Raw genomic sequence first — 19,803 nt, forward strand, 5'->3', positions numbered from 1 at the left:
GGCCGTTCAGTGAATGCAGGCCTTCAGAAGTCAGTGCTTCGATTTCTCCACTGCGTGCAAGGGACAATTACTCAATTTTATCCTTCAAAAACTTCAGTATGCATATACGTACTTCCCCCCGAAACTTGCTCTTACAGATAGATTAACAGGCTTTCTCCTGATATAAAAGACCACAATATGTTGAAGGTCATTACCCCCAGCCTCCACCCTGAACCCACTCTGTGTTTTAGCCTTGTAATTTATGGCAAATGCCAGCAGGCCCTGCCTAGTATTGAAACACAACACAAATTCAGAAACAGCAACAAACAAGAATTTAAAAAAAAACAAAAAACAAAGATGATGTCAGCTGTTTTCTCTGCTGTTTGCAAAACATGACAAAGGACAGGCTAATGTTTGGTATTGTCTAATGTGACTCCTAGTGACCAAGGGACAACAGTCACACACATCAGGCTGAACGAGGAGACACAATGTCTCCTTTACTTAACCACAAATGACAGAATGCATAAAAGTCATTTTAAAATGAGACAGGTGAGAATAACAGGTAAAAAATTAAAACACTGGCTTGTAAAAACATTATCAGGTGTATTAATTGTACGGATGTCTCCGCTTGTATCACAGAGAATTTATTCACAATACGTTAACCTCAAAGTTAATCTCCCCGTTTCAAACTTGAGCGAGTACACATATCACACAGGATCCCATGGAGCCCACACAACGACACCCAACGCACGCACACAAGAACACAAAATCCAAGGATTGTACCTTTGGAAGGTGACTGCCTTGTTCATAGCACTAGACTTTTTCTCCTACACCTTCTAAGTCCTTGTTTGCTCCACAAAGAGTTTTGTAGCCATCTGATGTTCTATTACTAAGCTAGTGGCCTTTCAGGAGAGCTCTCTCCCTTCTGAAAAAAGCAAACAACTGCATAGATATCATTACACTAAGGAAATCTCTTAGAAAAACCAAACAACTTGCTAATCTCTCCAGCCCCTTCATCCAAGCAAAAGATAAGAAAAGCAAACCTAAGTCTGTTTCAACCACATTCCAGGGACAAGTTCCCCTTTTTCTTTCTTTATCAAAATTCTACAATTTAAGTTTTTTTTTTTTTAATGTGTGTGTGTTTTTTAAACAGACCTTGCAGGATAAACCACTGCTCGCACCCCGCAAACAAAGCAATATTTGTTTAATAACGATTGCTGCCATGGGTACAGTAAACAAGGGGCCCAGCATTTGTGTTTATGAACAAACACATCATCTTACAAGAGTAATTTAACATTAACCAGGTGGAATAATCAACAGATTTCATAGGTGACACCAGGGGCAGGACTAATGTAAACAGGGCTAGGGAGGAGAAAGGGGCCACTCTTTGGGAATCAAGGTCGAGGTAAATGCATTACAGAGTAAACAGCTGCAAAGAAGGCAAGATAAACAAACAGTCATTCTTCTGACATTTAGAGAGGCAGAAAGGTTGTATGTTACACAGATCAGCTGCTGACCACCATGAAATCAAACCAGTTGGAGACCAGGCCTGCTTGTTTGCACAATGCCATGTTTGCTTATAAACAACAATTTGCTGTTACCAACCTCGCATTACTCATCATCACATAAGCCAGAGTGAATCAAGTGAAATCCGGTTAACTCTTTACTGGCGACATTACTCAAAAAAAACAAAACAAAAAAAATCATGGCCCCCTTTAAGAAAATTACCCCGGATGAAGCAAACAGAGCTCAGTCAATGCCTTTTTACTTCCTGCCTCGTAGATAAAAATAAAGCACCCACATGGTTTAAACTCCTAAGGATTGGATTTGGTCACAGCTTTAAAAGACTGGAATGTTTTCATGCTTGAGTAACTATACATTCATCTCCTGGGCTCATCCTCTTTTATCAATGAAATATACGGGTGAAACACTGATGGGGATCTTGAATGTTTTACCTAGAAGGAAAGCCCAAATGTTCCTTCTGCCCAAGTTTCTTGTTCCAAAATACCTTTAAGTGCACTGGATCCACACATGAATAGATGTTTCTCAACTACGATGAAACGATCAAACTGTCTCAGGGTATGATTGTGCTCTTAAAAAACATGACACAGGGGCGCCTGGGTGGCACAGTCGGTTAAGCGTCCGACTTCAGCTCAAGTCACGATCTCGCGGTCCGTGAGTTCGAGCCCCGCGTCAGGCTCTGGGCTGATGGCTCGGAGCCTGGAGCCTGTTTCCGATTCTGTGTCTCCCTCTCTCTCTGCTCCTCCCCCGTTCATGCTCTGTCTCTCTCTGTCCCAAAAATAAACGTTGAAAAAAAATTAAAAAAAAAAAAACATGACATAAATAAATGAATCAGTTGATGTTACATAGAGCCACTCAGGAGTTCAGTGTGTCAGCTCATCAAAGAAATCTGAGGCTTCGAAAGAGTGAATAAGTTCAATGTCTCCACTAACAGAAGTGTTATGAAGAATTGTTTTATCATCAAAAATTTGCTTCATGTGTAAGAACGTGTAAAACAGCTTGCTCTATGTTATAAGAAAGCTATCCTGTTTTATTGGAGAGACTGTATTTAGACGTACAATTTGCAATTAAAGTATTATTTTTAATCTACAGATTCTCTAATGTTTCTAAACTACTTAATTGTGATACGTGTGAATGACATCTCTCCATTACTTAATAGTTAATAAGCAAAAACATAGTGAAAATCAGTTTGGTAATTTGTATCTTACATTTATTGTAAGTTAATTAAGTTTTTAAAAATCTGTGTACTTAATATTTAATAAGCAAAAACACAGTGAAAACCAGTTTGATAATTTATAGCTTACATTTATTTTAAGTTAATTAACTTTTTAAAATTCTGTGTTATGTTAGCCCAAAGTACAGTAAAACACTGCTGGATATCCAAAGCAAAATTTGAAAAGGACATACTAAAGTCATACTTTAGTGAAAACTAAAGACACACCTCAGAGTATTGTGGCGGTGACATTACTAAGCATCAGCATGCTGGAATTTCCAGCTCTGTCTAAAAAGTGTAACAGAATTTTAGTGGTCCCTTTGCCCACCCCTGAGGCCCCCCGCCCAGTCCGGCTATGAACTTCTTTCTTCACCTTCCCTAGCTGCTCCTGTTCCCCCATCTCCTGGATCTGTAATCTAGTCTTTGTTCTGCCACCCTAACATCACTTTCTTTTGTGTTTTGTCTTGTGCTGTGGTTTGTTTCCCAAGTCCCTCTCCCTGCTGACAGTCTCCTTTCCCCAAACCACAGCAGCCCCCGAAGCCTCGATAAAGAACTGGAGAAGAAATGTCCAACGAGCGCTCTGTGCCCAAGCAGGAGGGAATTTCTCAGGCTCGTGTGTGGATGAGCCTGTTACCACTGTGTGGACACAAGGAAGGGACACTGGGACCTCTCCCTTTCCTGCCCTAGAAAGCCCTCTGGGGCTCGAGCTGTCCCCACTGCCCTAGAGAAGGAAATCCAGCCTTGCTCCACTCTGGATGATGAAACCAGTCTGGCTACAGGAACAGCTAACACCAAGACTCTTCCTCAAATGCTTTGGGAACTGCATGTTCTCAAATTCCAGGCTTACTGCTCTCTGCACACGGCCTAGATGATCAGGAGACAAAGAAAAGTGAAGAGCCTGGTCTGCCGCTCCAGTAAAACTCGAGAGAGAAAGAATTGAAGAAGGAAAAGCAGAATGCTGTGACTGCAATCCTTATTCCCCATCTCTATTGCACACTACTTTTCCTGGAGTTCTCTTGACCTTCATTTTTATTTTCTTTTCCTAAAGCCTGGATGAACTAGACTACCAGGGAAGGATTACAAAGAGGGTTTACAATTCCAAAAGGAAATCCAAAGAGTTGTAACCATGTCGCTTGATAAAGGCCAATCATAACTGAGCCCTGGAGTTTTGAAAATCAAGCTAAACCGGGGCACATGATCATTACCCAAATGAGGACTCGTCCGTGTTCAAAAACGGTTTTACAAACTGTTTTCTTACTAACAACAAGATAAATAGTGTGCCTTTTCCTCTGCCTCAGTTGAGGTGGTAAACATCCTAATGCACCTTCAGTTTTAGAGGCATGTGCCCAGTTTACTTATTTTGTCCCCCACAGAGCCCACGTTCCCTAAGCCTTATTTACAAAATAAAAGAAAAGAATTGTAAGTGAAAGAATCCATTTATTAAGAGGCCTTTTAAAGTAACCTGTTTGATCAACTGTTGCAAAACCTGAAAACAATCCCAGGGAAACTCTGGGTAGACCCAAGATTGGTAAGGGATGATTTGTTCTCTCCCACACATCTTCTCTGGGAGGAAAGCCTTACAAATTCTGAGATTCTTGGAGTGGTCATGTCATCTGAAAGGACACTTGAGCCAGTTTCCAAGGCTCAAGCGTTCATTTCTTCTTTTACCATCATTATTCCTGCCACTTCTCTCCCTCCACCAATGCTATTTTTCAAATTCACTTTTGACAAACATACAAATCTATCGCAGAGGAAACTTTGTATCACTTCGTCAAAGAGAAAGCCAGTATGTATCCCTTTATAGGAGAGAAAGACTTTACAACAAATGTAACACAACCCAACCAATGTTATTAAATTCTAGCTGGATCCTGCTGCCCACAAAGGCTCTGAGCAGGAACCATGTTCTTTCTTTGTTAAATAATGAGCTTACAACTGGAAGAGAGAGATTAAAGACATACTAGTACCAAATGGAAACTTTCTCCTTGGCTTTATCGGAAGGATTAAAACAGACTGAAAATGGAATTGCTTCAACATCAAATCGCAATAATGAGAACCGGTGAATGATTTATGAACCACCTAAGAATGCTCTTCCAATATACCAGTGAGTGGTGCAAGCTTATGGACTGGGGAATTGGGCAAGAGGAGACGTAAGAGGCCCCTCTGAGGACCAGGCTATATCCCTGACTCCAGAGCACGGTTTTCTAACGATGCAATTCCCTAAGCACTTGCAGAGGGCCTACTGTATATCCACACGCTGCTAGAGAAATAAAGAATCAACTGGCTAGACTCTCTATTCTCGTCCCCAAAGCGAACGGGGCTCCTGGGCCATGGGTATGAAGCCTGTAGAAGGCACGATAAAGATCCAACTGGCAGCTCCAACGTGAGCCTGCCTCCCACGCCTGCCTTTTCGCACACCACCAGGGAGCGGTTCTTCAGCCACTTCCACAGAGCTGCCTTTCTACAATGCAGGTTCCGAGTTTACTCAGCACCCAGTAACTACTAGATGATAAAAACTATAAGCATATCACTCAAATGCTTTATTGGTCAAAAAGATGGATGCTTTTATTAGCCCAACGTTTTTTGTAATGGAGTGCCACTGATGACCCAGCATTAGCCTCATTCCCTGCTATTAATCACACTTCTAAGAGCTCATTTTGCCTTAAAATCTTAAGAAATTGCTATAATTTAAAGACATGGTGTCTACATAATGGGAAATGCCTCATAATTGTATCATTTCACAAAATACAGTATTTTTGATGGGAACAATGACCATGATGCTAAGGTATTACAAAATGGGAATAATTTATATATATAAAAGAGGAGTGAGATGTAAGCTGTCTTTTGTATTTGTGGTTTCCCACATCTGTGCACTTTAATCACTGCCTTTGGGAGACTGATTAATCCAAAGGCATAGGCATACAGTTTACAGAATTAAAAGCAAAATAACATTCCCAAACAAATGAAAAATATAAATGAAAGGGAGAAAACCTAACGTAAAAAGATAGAAAAGATGTGAAAACGCATCGTGTGCTTTAAGGAACTTCCATCAGTGGTATATTCCTTATTCATCATCTATAATTCCTGTGCCTTGTCTGTCCATGTAGAGAGAACTAAAGCAAGCTCTTCAAATAAGTGACTTCAGGACAAGCTACAGGTATCTGCCAATTTACTTTCAGTATTATTTCAATAATATAATGATGGCCTTAACTTGTAAGTCCTCATCTCATTAAACCACCCTTCAAGAACATTTAGCACAGCCGAATACTATAAAGGAAAGAGTATTTGAAAGAGTTTTTCAAAATACGGAACTAAAATAAATCTTTTCAAAAGTTCCCCTTCCATTTTTATGACCACACAATTAGAACACAACATACACAAATCTTCAAATGTTGCATACACACAAAAATGGTGACACTGTGTTACATGACGAATGAGAAGCAGGCTCCAATCAGGCACAAAGATTTCTGAATAGATTTGGTGTGAATGGCTGGGCAGCATGGAGAAGCAGTCAGCCTTAAGTCAAGAATGTAGGCATCATCCTACAGTTAGCAAGGGTCAAACCCGGACACTGTGAAACAGCCAGAGGCTGGTGACAAAGCATAGGTGGGGCTGGACATCAGAGTGCTCGGTGGTAAGTAAGCACAACTCTGAGAGGCCCCTTCTAACAATGTGGCTATCAAATGGTCATGAGAAGCACCTAGACCTCGGACCCCCTACTCTACCTAGTAAAAAGCTCTGTACCTATTTCTCAAGACCTAGGAGGAAGTGTTGACCAGAGGGATATTTAAGAAGAAACTGTCACAGACAAGCCAGTAAGAAGCGGAGAACCTAAGGTGCCCAGAATAGGTAGAGGGGCACCAACAGCAGGTGGTCAATGGCAGCCTCCCTTCACACGTTGAGGGCTGGGGCCACTGAACGGCTACAGAGTTGATGGTGGGACCATCTGATGTCTGGTGACCTCAGATTCTCCACAGGACTCATTCATCCACTAGACACTCAAATTTTCAAAAAGTGTTGCTACTCCTTGGCAATGCTGTGGTAAATGTGAGTGGTGGGGGGAATGGACATCTTTAGAGCAGGAACACCACCTGGTACAAAGGGATGAGATCTACAACGGAGACAGGGGGGCCCATGAGCATCATCAACACTTGAGTTAAGATTCTCACGGCCCCTGGATAATCAACTGATGGACGGCACCAGTGTATTTATTCAAGAGCAGATCCCAGGGGCACTTTTCTTAGGAGACCAGTATAGGTGCAAATACTCTGTCTCATGGCCAGGCTCTCCAAGACAACCCCATATGCTTCCAAAAGATAGGAAGTTGTCATTCATTACACTGTACCTGTGGTGCAGACCTCAGCTACACAAAGCACGGTTCTACGGAGTGAAGCATGGGTGTCTCCGGGGAGCGCGGTACAAATGCAAATTCTTAGGCCCATCTTGGACCCAATGGAGAAGAACCTGCATTTTGAGAACATCCCCCAGGTGATTCACAGGCACGTGAAAGTCTGAGAAGGCAAGCGCGGCGGGAAGGGAGCAGCCTCCGGCCAGGCACACGTGAACGTTACTTCCCACTCCGCCAACTTTAAGGTTTCAGCCCGCCACACACAACCACTCCATCTGTCCATTTCCCCTTCTCTAAAATCAGACCATTCTGCATTGGGGTTCGGTCATCCTTCTAAGTAATACTTATTTTGTACCTAGTATGTGTCAGACCCTGTGCTAAGTGTTGGGGTCATGAGAAGCAACAAAACCTGATAGACATCTGTCCACAGGGAGGTGACTGTCTTTATGGAAGACACACATTCATCAATTAGTCATACACATAAGTGGAGATTAGAACTGTGGAAAGTGCCACCATGAAAAATGCACAGTGCTCTGAGAGCAAGCAAAGTTAATATATGTAAAGTGCCTTGTATATAGTAGGTGTTCAATAAATCACAGTGATTATGAGTAGCCCATAAAACCCAGACCTTTGGGAAGCCACTAAAAAACTCCCAAGAGCAGAATACTCTTCTTCCCATCATAAAATGAGCCTCAAGTAGGACTGTGTTCTCAGTTAAATTATTATTTTTTTCATGTTTTCCTGCTTTTTCCTGGTTACAGGAGGAACAGGGCATCAGTAAAGTCAACATTCCTCCTAATGACCGTTTAGAGGCTGACATTAACTTTCCAGGTTATTGTTAAGAATTCGCTCCCATTTATCAAGTTGTAGTTAAAAGGAAAAAAAAATGCAGAGCAGGGCAGAAGGTGATACTGCAAACAGCCTTGTTCTAAGCAACCTTCTGATGATCATTTGAAAGCCTCGATACCTCGAGACAAATCTTTAAGGGGCTTTGCAGTAGTATTTCTTTGTCTATGCAGTTTGCTCAAGTCCAGAAAGTACAGGCTAATTTTCAGGCAGGATTAGCAACCCGTACTGCATATGCTGGACACAAGGGGTTAATTATGAATGCACTCAGCACATGCCAATACACTGGGAAACCTGGACCGAACAGGAATCAATGAGCTTATGCGCCCATCACTAAATCCACACCATGGAGGACGCCCACCCCAGGAGCAGAGGGACTGGAGTCTACCATGGTAAAGGGGAAGCTTTCGTACCATTAGAGGTGGGCGTGTTCAAGCGTTCCTTAAAAGAACCCTCCAAAGTCTACGAGGTCTTCCCTTTGCTCTTTCCCCATGAAGTCACCCACTTCAAATAAAAATCTGAAATACGATATAATGGCTCTCCACGTTCATACGCGTCAGTGGGTCTTTTTCAGAAAGGTGGCTTCCGTCCAACAGGTGGATATTTGTGATGAGAGAGGTCTTACCTCACCTGTATCAGAAGGCTCCCGATCAAAGAATGGAAAACAACAGTTGATTTGGAAAAGAACAGAGAAGTGTGTGCATGTGAAATGTAGCTTGTGTTAAGACTTCAGAGTCTTAACACACGGTGGCTGAGCGATACGACCATCGGCTCACACATCGGAGCCCTTATTTTAATTCTGATACCCGGCCGTATTGTTCGATGGAACGGAACACAGCCGTTGGCAGCTTGGTCCCTGGTCAAAAATGGGTGGTTTCCATTTATTACTGCCTGGAACAAGACTTAGCTTAGGATCATTTCTCTTGGATCCAACTACCAAATCTGCAAAGCAGGAGGGAAAAGGCGCTCTCTTAGAGGACTTTTGGCAGTCTCTGGAGGCTAAAATTTTAGTTGCCGCAAGTCTGGTGAAGAGGTGCTACGGGGAAGCCAGGGATGCTGCTGAACACCATACAACACCCAGGACAGCCCCCGCAACCAAGTTCATCCAGTCCCCCGTGCCAACAGCGTCATGGCTGAGAAAAATGATGTGAATCTGTACTGTTTTTATTATGGAATCAAAGCAATGAGTCCCATTTCTTGTTCAATAATAAATTTATAATGTGCCTTAAAATTTTAATGACTTGTGATTTTTTTTTTTTTTTGCTTGCATTTCTACTTCATAAATACTACTGAACTGAGCACCTATTATGGGTCAGGTTAGGCAAGACTTGGGTGACGCCCCGCCATTTGAATGGAGTACTGTATTTGAAGAGGTGAGGCACGAGGAGGGCGTGCTCCAACGAGGATGGGAGGGGCCTGCCAGGGGAAGTGGCTAAGCCTAAAAATGCAGACTGCAGGCAGAACCTTAGCTGAGCAGGAAGCGGGCAGGGCTGGGGAAGGCGAGCCTTCGAGGAGGATACCTAAAGAAGTGCCGGGCAGAGAGCTCGAGCAGGGAGACCGAAGGACAGGTTACTGAGCTTGAAACCCCTGAAGACAGAGGCAGCAAGGGTGGGAATAAACACCGGTGGCTGGGCCCCGCTCCCACCTCCCCCTGCCTTTTGAGCACCTGCCCCATCCATGTTCCCCTCTCCCAGCTGTCCCTCTAAGCTCTGCCCTGTCCCCTGTCAGGTGTGCTTGGCCACCTGAAGACAATCCTTCTCAACCTCCAGTGTCTGTCAGCTTCCTCCTGCTCTCTCCTTCCTTTCACTTGCCAGCTGACGGAAAGAAAGACACCTCACTGTCTCCACTTCCGGCCTCCCACTGGTTCCCCAGCCCAGTGAGAGCCGGCTTCTGCCCCACCTCTCTGCTGAAAATATTCCTACCACAATTGCTAATGAGCTTGGAGTTGCTCAATTCAATTGACACTTTTCAATCCTTACCTCACTTGACCTCTCGCAACACATGACGCTGTCATTCATATTGTCTCTTGAAAAAAAAAAAATCTCTCTGCCTCCAGGTTTTCCTGCTCACAGTGGTTCTCTGCCTACACATCTGGAACTTCCTCTGCTCATTCTTAAATGTTCCCCTCTCCTGGCATTCCATCCTCACAACTCCCAAACTCTAAAGCAGGGGCCAGCAAACGTTTTCTGAAAAGGGCCATCAAACAAATGTTTGCGACTCTGGAGACCACAGGGTCTCCGCCCCGACTACTCAGGGCAATTCGGCTGGAGCACAAATGCAGGCAGACACAAGACATGAACAGATGAGCACGGCTGACTTCCAGTAAGACTTTACTTACCAAACAGGTGGCAGTTGGATTTGGCCTCCAGGGCTGCTGTCTGCTGACCCCTGCTCTCAAGCAGGTTCTCTGAATGACCTGATCCTTCCCACGGCTTCACCTCGTGTTTGCCTCTGTCTGGTGACTCCCATATCATTTTCACCAATGAAAATATCCTTCCAGAGCTGCAGACCCCCTCTGTTCCCACAAGCTTCTGGGCATTTCTACCTCGATGTCCTGAAACGATCGTGACCTTGTCTCAGAGATCACCCGCTTCTTCCTCCGTCCAAACCCAAGCCAGGGGCTTTCAGGGAGGAGGCACATTCCAGATGAGGCATTATCTTCCTTCTCTTTGATTTCCTGTATTAACAATTCCCATCCCCTTTCCCTTCTATTTAAGTAATATCTGCTTCTCCATACCTGTCCACTTTGGGGCACGCCTGCATCACGTTGTAGCTCTGGATGAGAATGAATGCATCTCGTAGGCTGGCCACATCCCGGCACTTCTGATCTGTCACCTCCCTTGTTTCAGTGGCTCCCCCATCAATGGCTCCCCACTGCCTCAAGGGCCAAGTCCCCAACTAGAAGTCCTGCTCCATCTAATGTGAAAGCCACTGGCCACATGAGGCTTATTCAGCGCTCAGAACATGGCCAGCATGACAGCAGAACTGGATTTTTTAATACATGTGTAATTTTAATGCAAATTATCTTAATTTAAATTTAAAAAATGATGCTTGGTTCAGCTACTGGAAAACTTTTAAGTACGTGTTGAACAACTTGGGTATGTGAATCTACTCATCTATTCAACTATAAGTTTTATGAAATTTAAATACAGATCAAGTACTTCTGATGAAATTTTAACATCCAAATTGAGATACTTTTTCAGACTTAGTATCCAAGAAAAGAATGTAAAATGTGTCTTTCATAAACTGATTACATGTTGAAATGATATTTTAGATAAATTGGATTAAATAAAGTACTATTATAATTTATACCGGATTCTCCAGGTTTTTTAACGTGGCTGATAGAAAAGTCAAAATCCTGGGGTGCCTGTTCAGTAGGTTAAGCCTCCAACTCTTGATTTCGGCTCAGGTTATGATCTCACGGTTAGTGAGATCGAGCCCTGAGTCGGGCTCTGCACCAACAGCTCGGAGCCTGCTTGGGATTCTCCCATTCCCTCTCTCCATGCCCCTCCCCTGCTTGCACATGCTCTCTCTTTAAATGGGCATTAAAACAAGAAGCAGCAAACGTAAAATCCTTACATGGCTCTCATTGTATTTCTGTTGCACAGCACTGGCCCAGGCATACAGCGCTTCATAGTCTGGCTGTATCAGTACCTTCCATCGGGTGTCTCCCTCCCTGTCTAAATTGTGGCCACACTCAACAACGGACTCTAATGCCTCTGTACCTGTAGCCACACGTCCCCTTTACCTTTGTACGTCTGCCATGAATCTTTAAGGAGCTAAGTCCTATTGAATCTCAAAATTCAGCTGAAGCTAAGAAGCTTGTACAGACTACATTCACCACCAACTGTAGGATAAGTAGTCTCCCATAGGGTCTCATCAAGTTTTGTACTAAACTTCTGCCGAGCAATCAGTACGCTGCATTCTAATTTTCTGAATGCTTAAGTGTAAGCCAGGGATCATGTTCTGTAACCAACGGGGAACCAGGCAGTTTGATAAATAATTTAATGTCAGATGAATGAATGAATGAATGAGATACTGTGCCACTAGAACTGATGAGCTGGGAGTTGATTATAAAGGCTTAGCTGGCATCGATGAAGGTTCGCAGATTTCTAGCCCAGGTAATTGGGAGAATAATGATGCTTTTGTGAAAACAGCCAAGTGGGGGGAAGAGGTTGCTCTCAGGAGAGAAGCAGAAGTGAAAACATGAGCTAGTGGGGAGCCACCAGTACAGAGGCTACAGTTCAGAGGGAGTGGGTAAGACGGAGAGAGGAGGGGAAGGGTCCCTGGAAAAACCATAGTCTATCTTATATTTAGGTAACAGGAAGAGTGGCATTTACTAAGTTGTAGTCCTCACAACTACTCTGTGGGGTCCATATAACCTCCACTTTTTAAGAAGAAAGCGCCAAAAGTTAGAAAGTATTAATAACCGCGCACGCACACACATACACACAAAGCTAGTGGGCAGGCATTTGAACATCAAAGTCATCTAATCTCTCTGTCCACTATACTGGAGAGGTGTAGTCAAGGGTAGAGCCCTCGAGAGTGACATAGAAGTAGAAGAGAGTTTCAAGAAGGAAGGGGTGGTTGGTGGTTTCAAGTGGTTTAGAGAGCTTAAGTATGATAAGATGACAGAGAAGGCAAGAGGGAATTCCCCCACCCAACATCAGTATCTTCATCCTTCTTCCCTTTTCTCTTTTCCTTCTGAGATTAAGAGGGTGTTCACCTTCTACCTTCACTCTTAAACGCATGCCCTCCTCCATCAACTACCATCGCACCAACACCAAATCCCACTCTACTGGCTTACTCGCTTTTGCCTCTACATATATTCAAGGTACTCTGGCCCTAAATAATCATTTCCAGGGTACTCCTCTGCTGCCCCCCACTTCAACCTCTTTCTCCTCCTCAGTTAGGCATCTTGAAAGGGTATAGTCGTCAGGTTTTTATCTCCTCCTTGCAACTCTCTGTATGGTGGTCTCTCAATTTTCGAGGCTAGGATAGTGTAGTTCCTAAACCCAGAAGCCAAAGCGTTTCACCCAGATCCAGGGCAGGCAGCCTGGGAGGCAGCTTACAACAGGCAGTCCAGGGGATGTGGATGCAATTTCACTGCCTCTACCTGCCCATTCATTACGGTAATGTGCAAGATTCCTCTGTGCCCTGTGTATTTGTTTTACCCCCTCCGATTCCGTAATTAATCCAGATTGGATTCCTGACAACTACTTCTGTCTCTATTAGTTACTCCCACCACTCAAAGTTCATCAGATTGCCTAAAACTCAACACGTCCAAAACAAAACAATCTTCCCTGAAAACCGCTACTTTGCTCGATCAGGAAAAAGTCACTGTCATCTCCTTTGACACTGAGCCGATCATGAGGACCTGGTAATTCTCAGTCAGGTGTATCCCCCTTTCTTTTCCTCATCCCCGTGGCCATCCGGCTACCATTACCTCTCCCCTGCAATACCCAGGGACTTTCTGCAGGTACCATGCATATCATTCAGAACAAAAGCCAATTTGATCAGGTCACTCTCTGCCTTGCAAAGAGTGGGGGGGGGGGGGGGACAAGAAGTACACGCAGGACAGGGAAGGTAAGGTATAATCAACTCGAGCAGCGGGAAAACTATGAGCAAATGGAGGATGTGAAGCACCTGGGGACACATCTATGACAAAACACGGCGAGGTTTAGGTGAGCTTCTCAAATCACTCAGCAAGCCAGAGGGAGAGGGTTGGCACCTCACACAGTAACACACAGTAGGTGTTCAGCAGACGTCCGCCAAATTATTAAGCCAATAACCGTATGGGACAGAAGCATCCCCTCACCCAGTGATCCCACATGAGCTGCCAGCGTCTAATTTATCATCAAGCTCATTAGAAAATAATCACACATTAACAGCGTATGCCAAGGACACCCCACAGACTCGTTGTTTTGACAAGGTTATATTTGACATTATTCTAACATGATAATGTAGGCGATATGTTTAAGAGTTAGAAATAGCTCCAAAGGTGCCCAAACCTGCCAGGACCCGGCACATTACAGTCAGTCAGGATCTCTTACATGAATGAATGGATACGTACACGTAAGCGGAAAGATGAACGTGAGAATATGTATCACTTATAATGGTCTACAACGCACACCAGCTACCTTTCGAAATCCTCACCCAAGGACCACTGTTCCCAGAAGTCAGACTAAACAGACAACACAGGATAAAGAGCGAAGGCACCTTGTGCCTCAAAAATTTAGATGACACAAAGGCGCTGGCTGGGAGGTGGCAGGGTGTGAAGGTGCCTGCTTTCTGTCGCCTGCCATGTTATTACAATACATTCGCCGCATAAATGCTAACCGTCAATCCCCTTTGCCTGGGTAGCCGCAGTTCAGAAGTGGCTCAATCTGATCAGCGACGAGCTCTCCATTTAATGCTGCTTACTTCATAAACTACCAGGGCAGCTCAATTCTCTGAACGACTGGGAAGGCAACAGAGCTGATAAGAGAATTAATGCTTTCTTTCCAAATCACATCATCTAGGATAATAAAAGCATGTTGGACAAATAACTCTTAAAAGAAATAGGAGAAAGCCAGTTTAACATAAAGCTCTAAGCTATATTGATGTTTATGAGCATGATGGGGTGGAGGGGAAAAAAACTTCTGAGCTAAGTCATAATTGCTAATGCTACGGATTTGTTCCCTGTAGAATTCTCTGAGATAAACACAGATTTGCATATTTGGAAGGTATTTTGTCTGTTAAACATTCCTGTTTCTGTAAAGAATTTTTCTTTACCAGGGGTAGCTAGCTATTTTTCACTACTCATTTCCAATTCTCTGCCCACGTGCTTCCCCTAGCCAGCCTTCTGGGATTTCTCTCTCAAACCCTAATGCTGGAGGAAAGCTCTGGAACCAGGGGGTTGTGTCCAGAACCCCCATCACAGCTCTGGAAAGCAACAGGATGTGAAAAGATTGCAATGCAGGGTAAGACGGGGCACAGGAAAGCGGTGCCAAGCACAGTGACCCAAGGGGGGCGCTAAGAAAAATCAGGTCTTCAGGGACACCTGGGTGGCTCAGTCGATTAAGTGGCCAACTTCGACTCTGGTCATGATCTCACAGTTCGTGAGTTCGAGCCCCACGTCGGGCTCTGTGCTGACAGCTCAGAGCTTGGAGCCTACTTTGGATTCGGTGTCTCCCTCTCTTTCTCCCCCTCCCTCACTCATGCTCGCTCACGCTCTCTCTCTCTCTCTCCCTCAAAAGCGAATAAACATTAAAAAAAATTTTTACAAAGAAAAATTAGGTCTTCAGACATTCGGGCAATATTTACTTTCAGCTAACAGGTTCATAAAAAAAAACTTTGACCTTCTAGAAACTAATGATAGTTTTGCGGATTAAACCTGAACGACTGTAAGTTTTCAAAAGCCAGCTGGAGAGGCAGGGGTGGAGAAAAAACTCAGTGTCACTGCTCCTATTTTTCCAGGTAACTTTGCTTGACACATCAAGGGCATGGGCACTTTTTTGGCAGCCTGCAATGCTGGACTCCTCTGGGGAGATTAAGTTTAAATTACATTGATTTTCATCTTCCCATCTACTCGAGCTAACTAGAGTACCTCTGCTTAGAAACCTGGGTGTCTCACTTTGTCTTGCAAGGTCTGAACTGGTAACAATCTCGGGATCTTTTTTGTAGCTGAAGCTGGATTCTTCAAAGCGCAGATTCTTGCTCGAGGTCTGATGGATAATGCTGACATCAGAGCATTGCCTTTCCACTTTCGGCTTCGCTCAGCAGGCCCAGGCGGGACTCCTGCCAGCCTCTGTGCCCCCTTCCAGCTGCAGTCATCCTGAGAAATACTCGCACTGGGGCAGGGGACTCTGTCAGGTACAGGGGATGGCAGGGTCTACCCTAGGGTTCCCTTTTCCTTCCTGGGGTTCCCTCTCTCTCTCTCTCTCTCTTCCTCCTTCCCTCCGTGTCTCTCCTCTTCTCCCTGTCCTCCTCTCTCTTCACCTCTACATCTCCCCCCTCCCCACATCATCTCACCCCCCTGCCCGCTCTCAGTCTCTGGGCATGGGCACTAAGTGAGCTGTCACCAGCCAGTAAGAAGACCGTGCACCGTTGCGCTGGTCAGACTGGTGTAGGAGCCCAAGCACGCAGGATGTCAGACAGCAGCTGACAGTCCCCTCCGATGACAGGGCAGAGGGAGCCGGACGTTTTGGTTTGGCTGTGGGTGGGGAGAGTCATTCTGGTCTTCGTGGTATTGGTGGCGCCGGGGCCCCCTGGACCACATAAGAAGGCCGGTGTGGTTCCAATGCTGCCGTACTTCTCACGCTCTTACTCATCCTTCCACTGACGCATGGGTGGCTCGTGACCCAGTGCAGTCCCCTCCTCACTTCTGAACCAGGACCCAGGCCCTCTTCCGAGGCTGCCTTTACGGCCGTGCAAGGAGCACATCACTGTCGCCACCCCAGCGGCTGGCAGCTTTTGCCATACCCGTGGCTCCGCAGAGTCCCCTCACCACGCAAATCTAAAATTCGGGACATGCACTGCGTTTACCTGAAGACCACAGAGCACGAAAACGGACGGGGTCTTTCTCCTGGGAGCAGCCGAGCAACCCCCCCCCCCCGCCCCGTAAACACACCCTTGCCAAAACAGACCAAAAACATTCATTCCACCTCAACCAAAAAAAGCACAAAACAAAAACAAAAACCAAACAAAAAACAAAACAAAACCAAACCCCCAAAGGACTGTTAGTCAATTTGAATTATCCTAAGGTCCGGCTTAGTCTAGAGCTTATCTAACGGTCTATGGAGTTCTCAGTAAGTCATGTGAAAGGAAGTCCTATGATAACATTTCCTGAGACTTCTAGACATTTGATTAAGGAGTTATAAATCTTAGAGTCTGACTTGTCACAAGCAGAGGGAGATTACACCCAGGGCTGTCAAGATTAGGTAAACTTGTCTTGTTCTCTTATAGGTCTTTCTCAGCCTTATACCATAGATTAAAGATATTTTTTTAAGATAAAAAAAATGGTTACCATCACGTTCAATGTTAAAAAAAAAAATAACTCAAGGAGAGTGAAGTGACAATTTTCAATCTTCACATCCTGAAAGGTGTTTACCTGCTGCTCACTGGCAAGATTTTAATAAGCAGTAAGTAGAAGGGAAAAGGGGATCGCCTGCTGGGCTGGTCCCACACTGCTGCCCGATTAATTCGTTACAGCTAAATGAATAACCTGTATTAAATCGAAGAATGCGTGTGAGCTAGGCAACCCCCGCCCACCCCCACCCCCCATCTTCCAGGAACCAATTCTAAGAACGTGGTGGAATAAAATCAATACCTTCGGGGGTGGGAGGGGATCCAGAAACCTCTTACAGGAGCCCCTGTCAAATTCTATTGCTAATTTTGAATTGACACATTATTCTAGGAATGACCAGCGGTTACCATCAGCAAAACCTGTGGCGACAGAGGTTTTAATCCCACACGTCACCGAAGGAGAGGGTATTTAGGGAGTTCTAGGTCAGTAGAATGCTTCCTCAGCTTAGTGACAAGAGATTTGGTACCTAAGTGGAGAACTTACTGTTTCCAATTCTCCAGACACGCCGAAATTATTGGGTTAAATAAAGACATGACAAGCTGTAAATCAACTTGCTTTTTTTTTTTTTTTTCTGGGGAGTTTTTACTCAGGTGTACTCTAAATGTGCATTAAACTACAGCTCCATTAAGCAGTTACAATGAAGGTAAAGGGCACAAGGCTAAATACCACAGGACCTTGTATGGATCTCATGGCTTTAATGGAATCAGGTTTTTAACAACTCTTTTTTCGTTAAATACAGTCAGTGTCAGGAAGATGCGTCCCACTCATAAAGCAGCGCAATGACAATGTACAGTGGCACTAACACAAGGACATAGTTCATCATGACATTTCCAGCAATTCCCAACTGATTAGGGTCATTATGTTGGAGGTCTGATTTATGTTGTCATTTCCTCTCACCGATCCTGCATCAATGAATCTTAATGAATTGGTAAATAAGGGTGAAGATTACACTCTATGACACTGAAACATTCCTCATTCTCAACACCCGAGATTTATGTAGCCAATTAGTGACTAACAGAGAAAATTGGCTGGCAGAAAAATAATATTCTTTATGGTACAAAATGGAAAAAGCTTTCTCGTTGAAGGGCAATGCCACAGCAAAAGTCCATAAAGTAGCTTGATATGTGGAAACACAAAAGATGTTTAAAATGTGCTGTAAGAGGTTCCCTAGTAAAATGCTTTCACTGTGGGTTTTTTGTTGTTGTTTTTCTTTTTTGATGTCTCATTTTTTAAAGGTTATCGGTTTAATATGCAGACCTGTATTTTATAAAAGAGAAAAGTTGGCCTTTTGGGGTAAGGAGTTAAGTGTACCCCTACATGACCCAAGTGCTAATTTTTGTATTTCCTGGCATAATGGGAAAAAAACCCAGTAGACAACCCGTTATTCCCCCCAGTTTTAGCCATTAGCCCAGCTTCTCTGACTTCTTGTAGACAGGTAGCCATAATCATTTGTACATAATCAGGGAGCACTAAAATCTTTCATTCTGATTAATTACTGGTAAGTGTGCTTAAAGTACAGAGCGTGTTTCAAATACCAGAACTTTTTAATTTAAAAAATAGCCTAATCATTAACACAGAAATCACTCCACTTACTAGTATTATTTTACATTCACCTGTTCCTGACCTCATTATAAAACCAGATGAAATGACTGTCATAAACAGGGAAAAAAGGTAAAAATTCCCCAATGAAACATAATTCAGAAAATCTTGGCTTCACCTAGAGCTCGAAGCGTCACCCTACGGTGTGTGTTCATGAATGCAAAGCATAGCTTCAGAGTCATTACTGCTTAAGTATATACTTAATGCTGAATACTGTCAGAAAAAAAAAAAAGGTCCTCAAAATCCACGTATTTATTCAGATTTCATCATCTGGGCTCCATGATATCCTTGTACAATATGCAAATCAGCCATGTCTCTTTCTTTCCCTTGTTTTCTAGTCAATGTCACCAAGAGAACTTGGGAATTAAAAAAAAAAAAAAGTTGTATCAGCTGCACTGGGTTCTCTGAACCGTCTCATTAAGCTACCCAGGGTGTGGTGCACAATAACAACAACAAGACAGCATCTGCATTGACAGGGCAGCCGGTTCTTTTCAGTTCTGGAATGCTCCACAACCACTCAAGTATCCTCCTTAAGAGTTGCTGCTTCATCAAGGGCTTCTGGATAATTGTGCCACTTCTGTCAAGCTCGGATCATGTGTGAGGCCCTGCAACCTTCAGGACTCCCTGCAAACTTGCGGCTCACAATTAGAGCTCCTCGGGCCGCCTGGAGTTGTACAAGGTGCTCCAAACAGCAGGGTTGCCGAGGAGAGAGCAGGAGCCAGAGCAGACATCACCCATCACTGGGGAAGGGCAGGGGAGGGGGAAATAAAGGAAGAAAGAGGCAAAACACGCCCCCTGCAAAGCCCGGAGCCTTACAAGAATATCACCCTGTTGTTGGTGGGTGTTTAGAGATGGCAGCAGCTTTTTTAAATGGATTGTCTCTGTTGTTCTTTAGACAATTTCTCAGAGAACAAATGGAGCAAAATGGCCAGTGAAATGGGGAGGGCATGCACTGCTTCTGACTTGTTCTGGTACCAAGAAACTTCTACCTGCACAGCAGGATGCCTCGGGCACAGGAAACCGCCCTCCCAAGGAGCAGGGTGCATCTAGGACGCAACAATGGATCAATCTTCAAAATCCTCCCCCTCAAAACAAAGAAACAAGGGGGAGAAAACTGCATCTCCTTTACCTATCATGATGAACAGATAATATTTTAAAGTGCGAGGCGCCAATACTGTCCAGAACAAAACAAACAAACAAAACGTTAAATGCAAGTATTTTAAGAGTCATTCC

The 19,803-nt window shown here is 44.2% G+C and overlaps 1 protein-coding gene across 5 annotated transcripts in view; it reads right to left on the reverse strand.

The window, feature by feature from the left end:
• The window catches only part of FOXP1 (forkhead box P1), a 509,316-nt gene that overhangs the window by 248,226 nt on the left and 241,287 nt on the right, over positions 1-19,803 (reverse strand). The window lies entirely within an intron of this gene.

Source organism: Felis catus, chromosome A2 (assembly GCF_018350175.1).
Source record: "Felis catus isolate Fca126 chromosome A2, F.catus_Fca126_mat1.0, whole genome shotgun sequence".
Lineage (NCBI taxonomy): Eukaryota > Metazoa > Chordata > Mammalia > Carnivora > Felidae > Felis > Felis catus.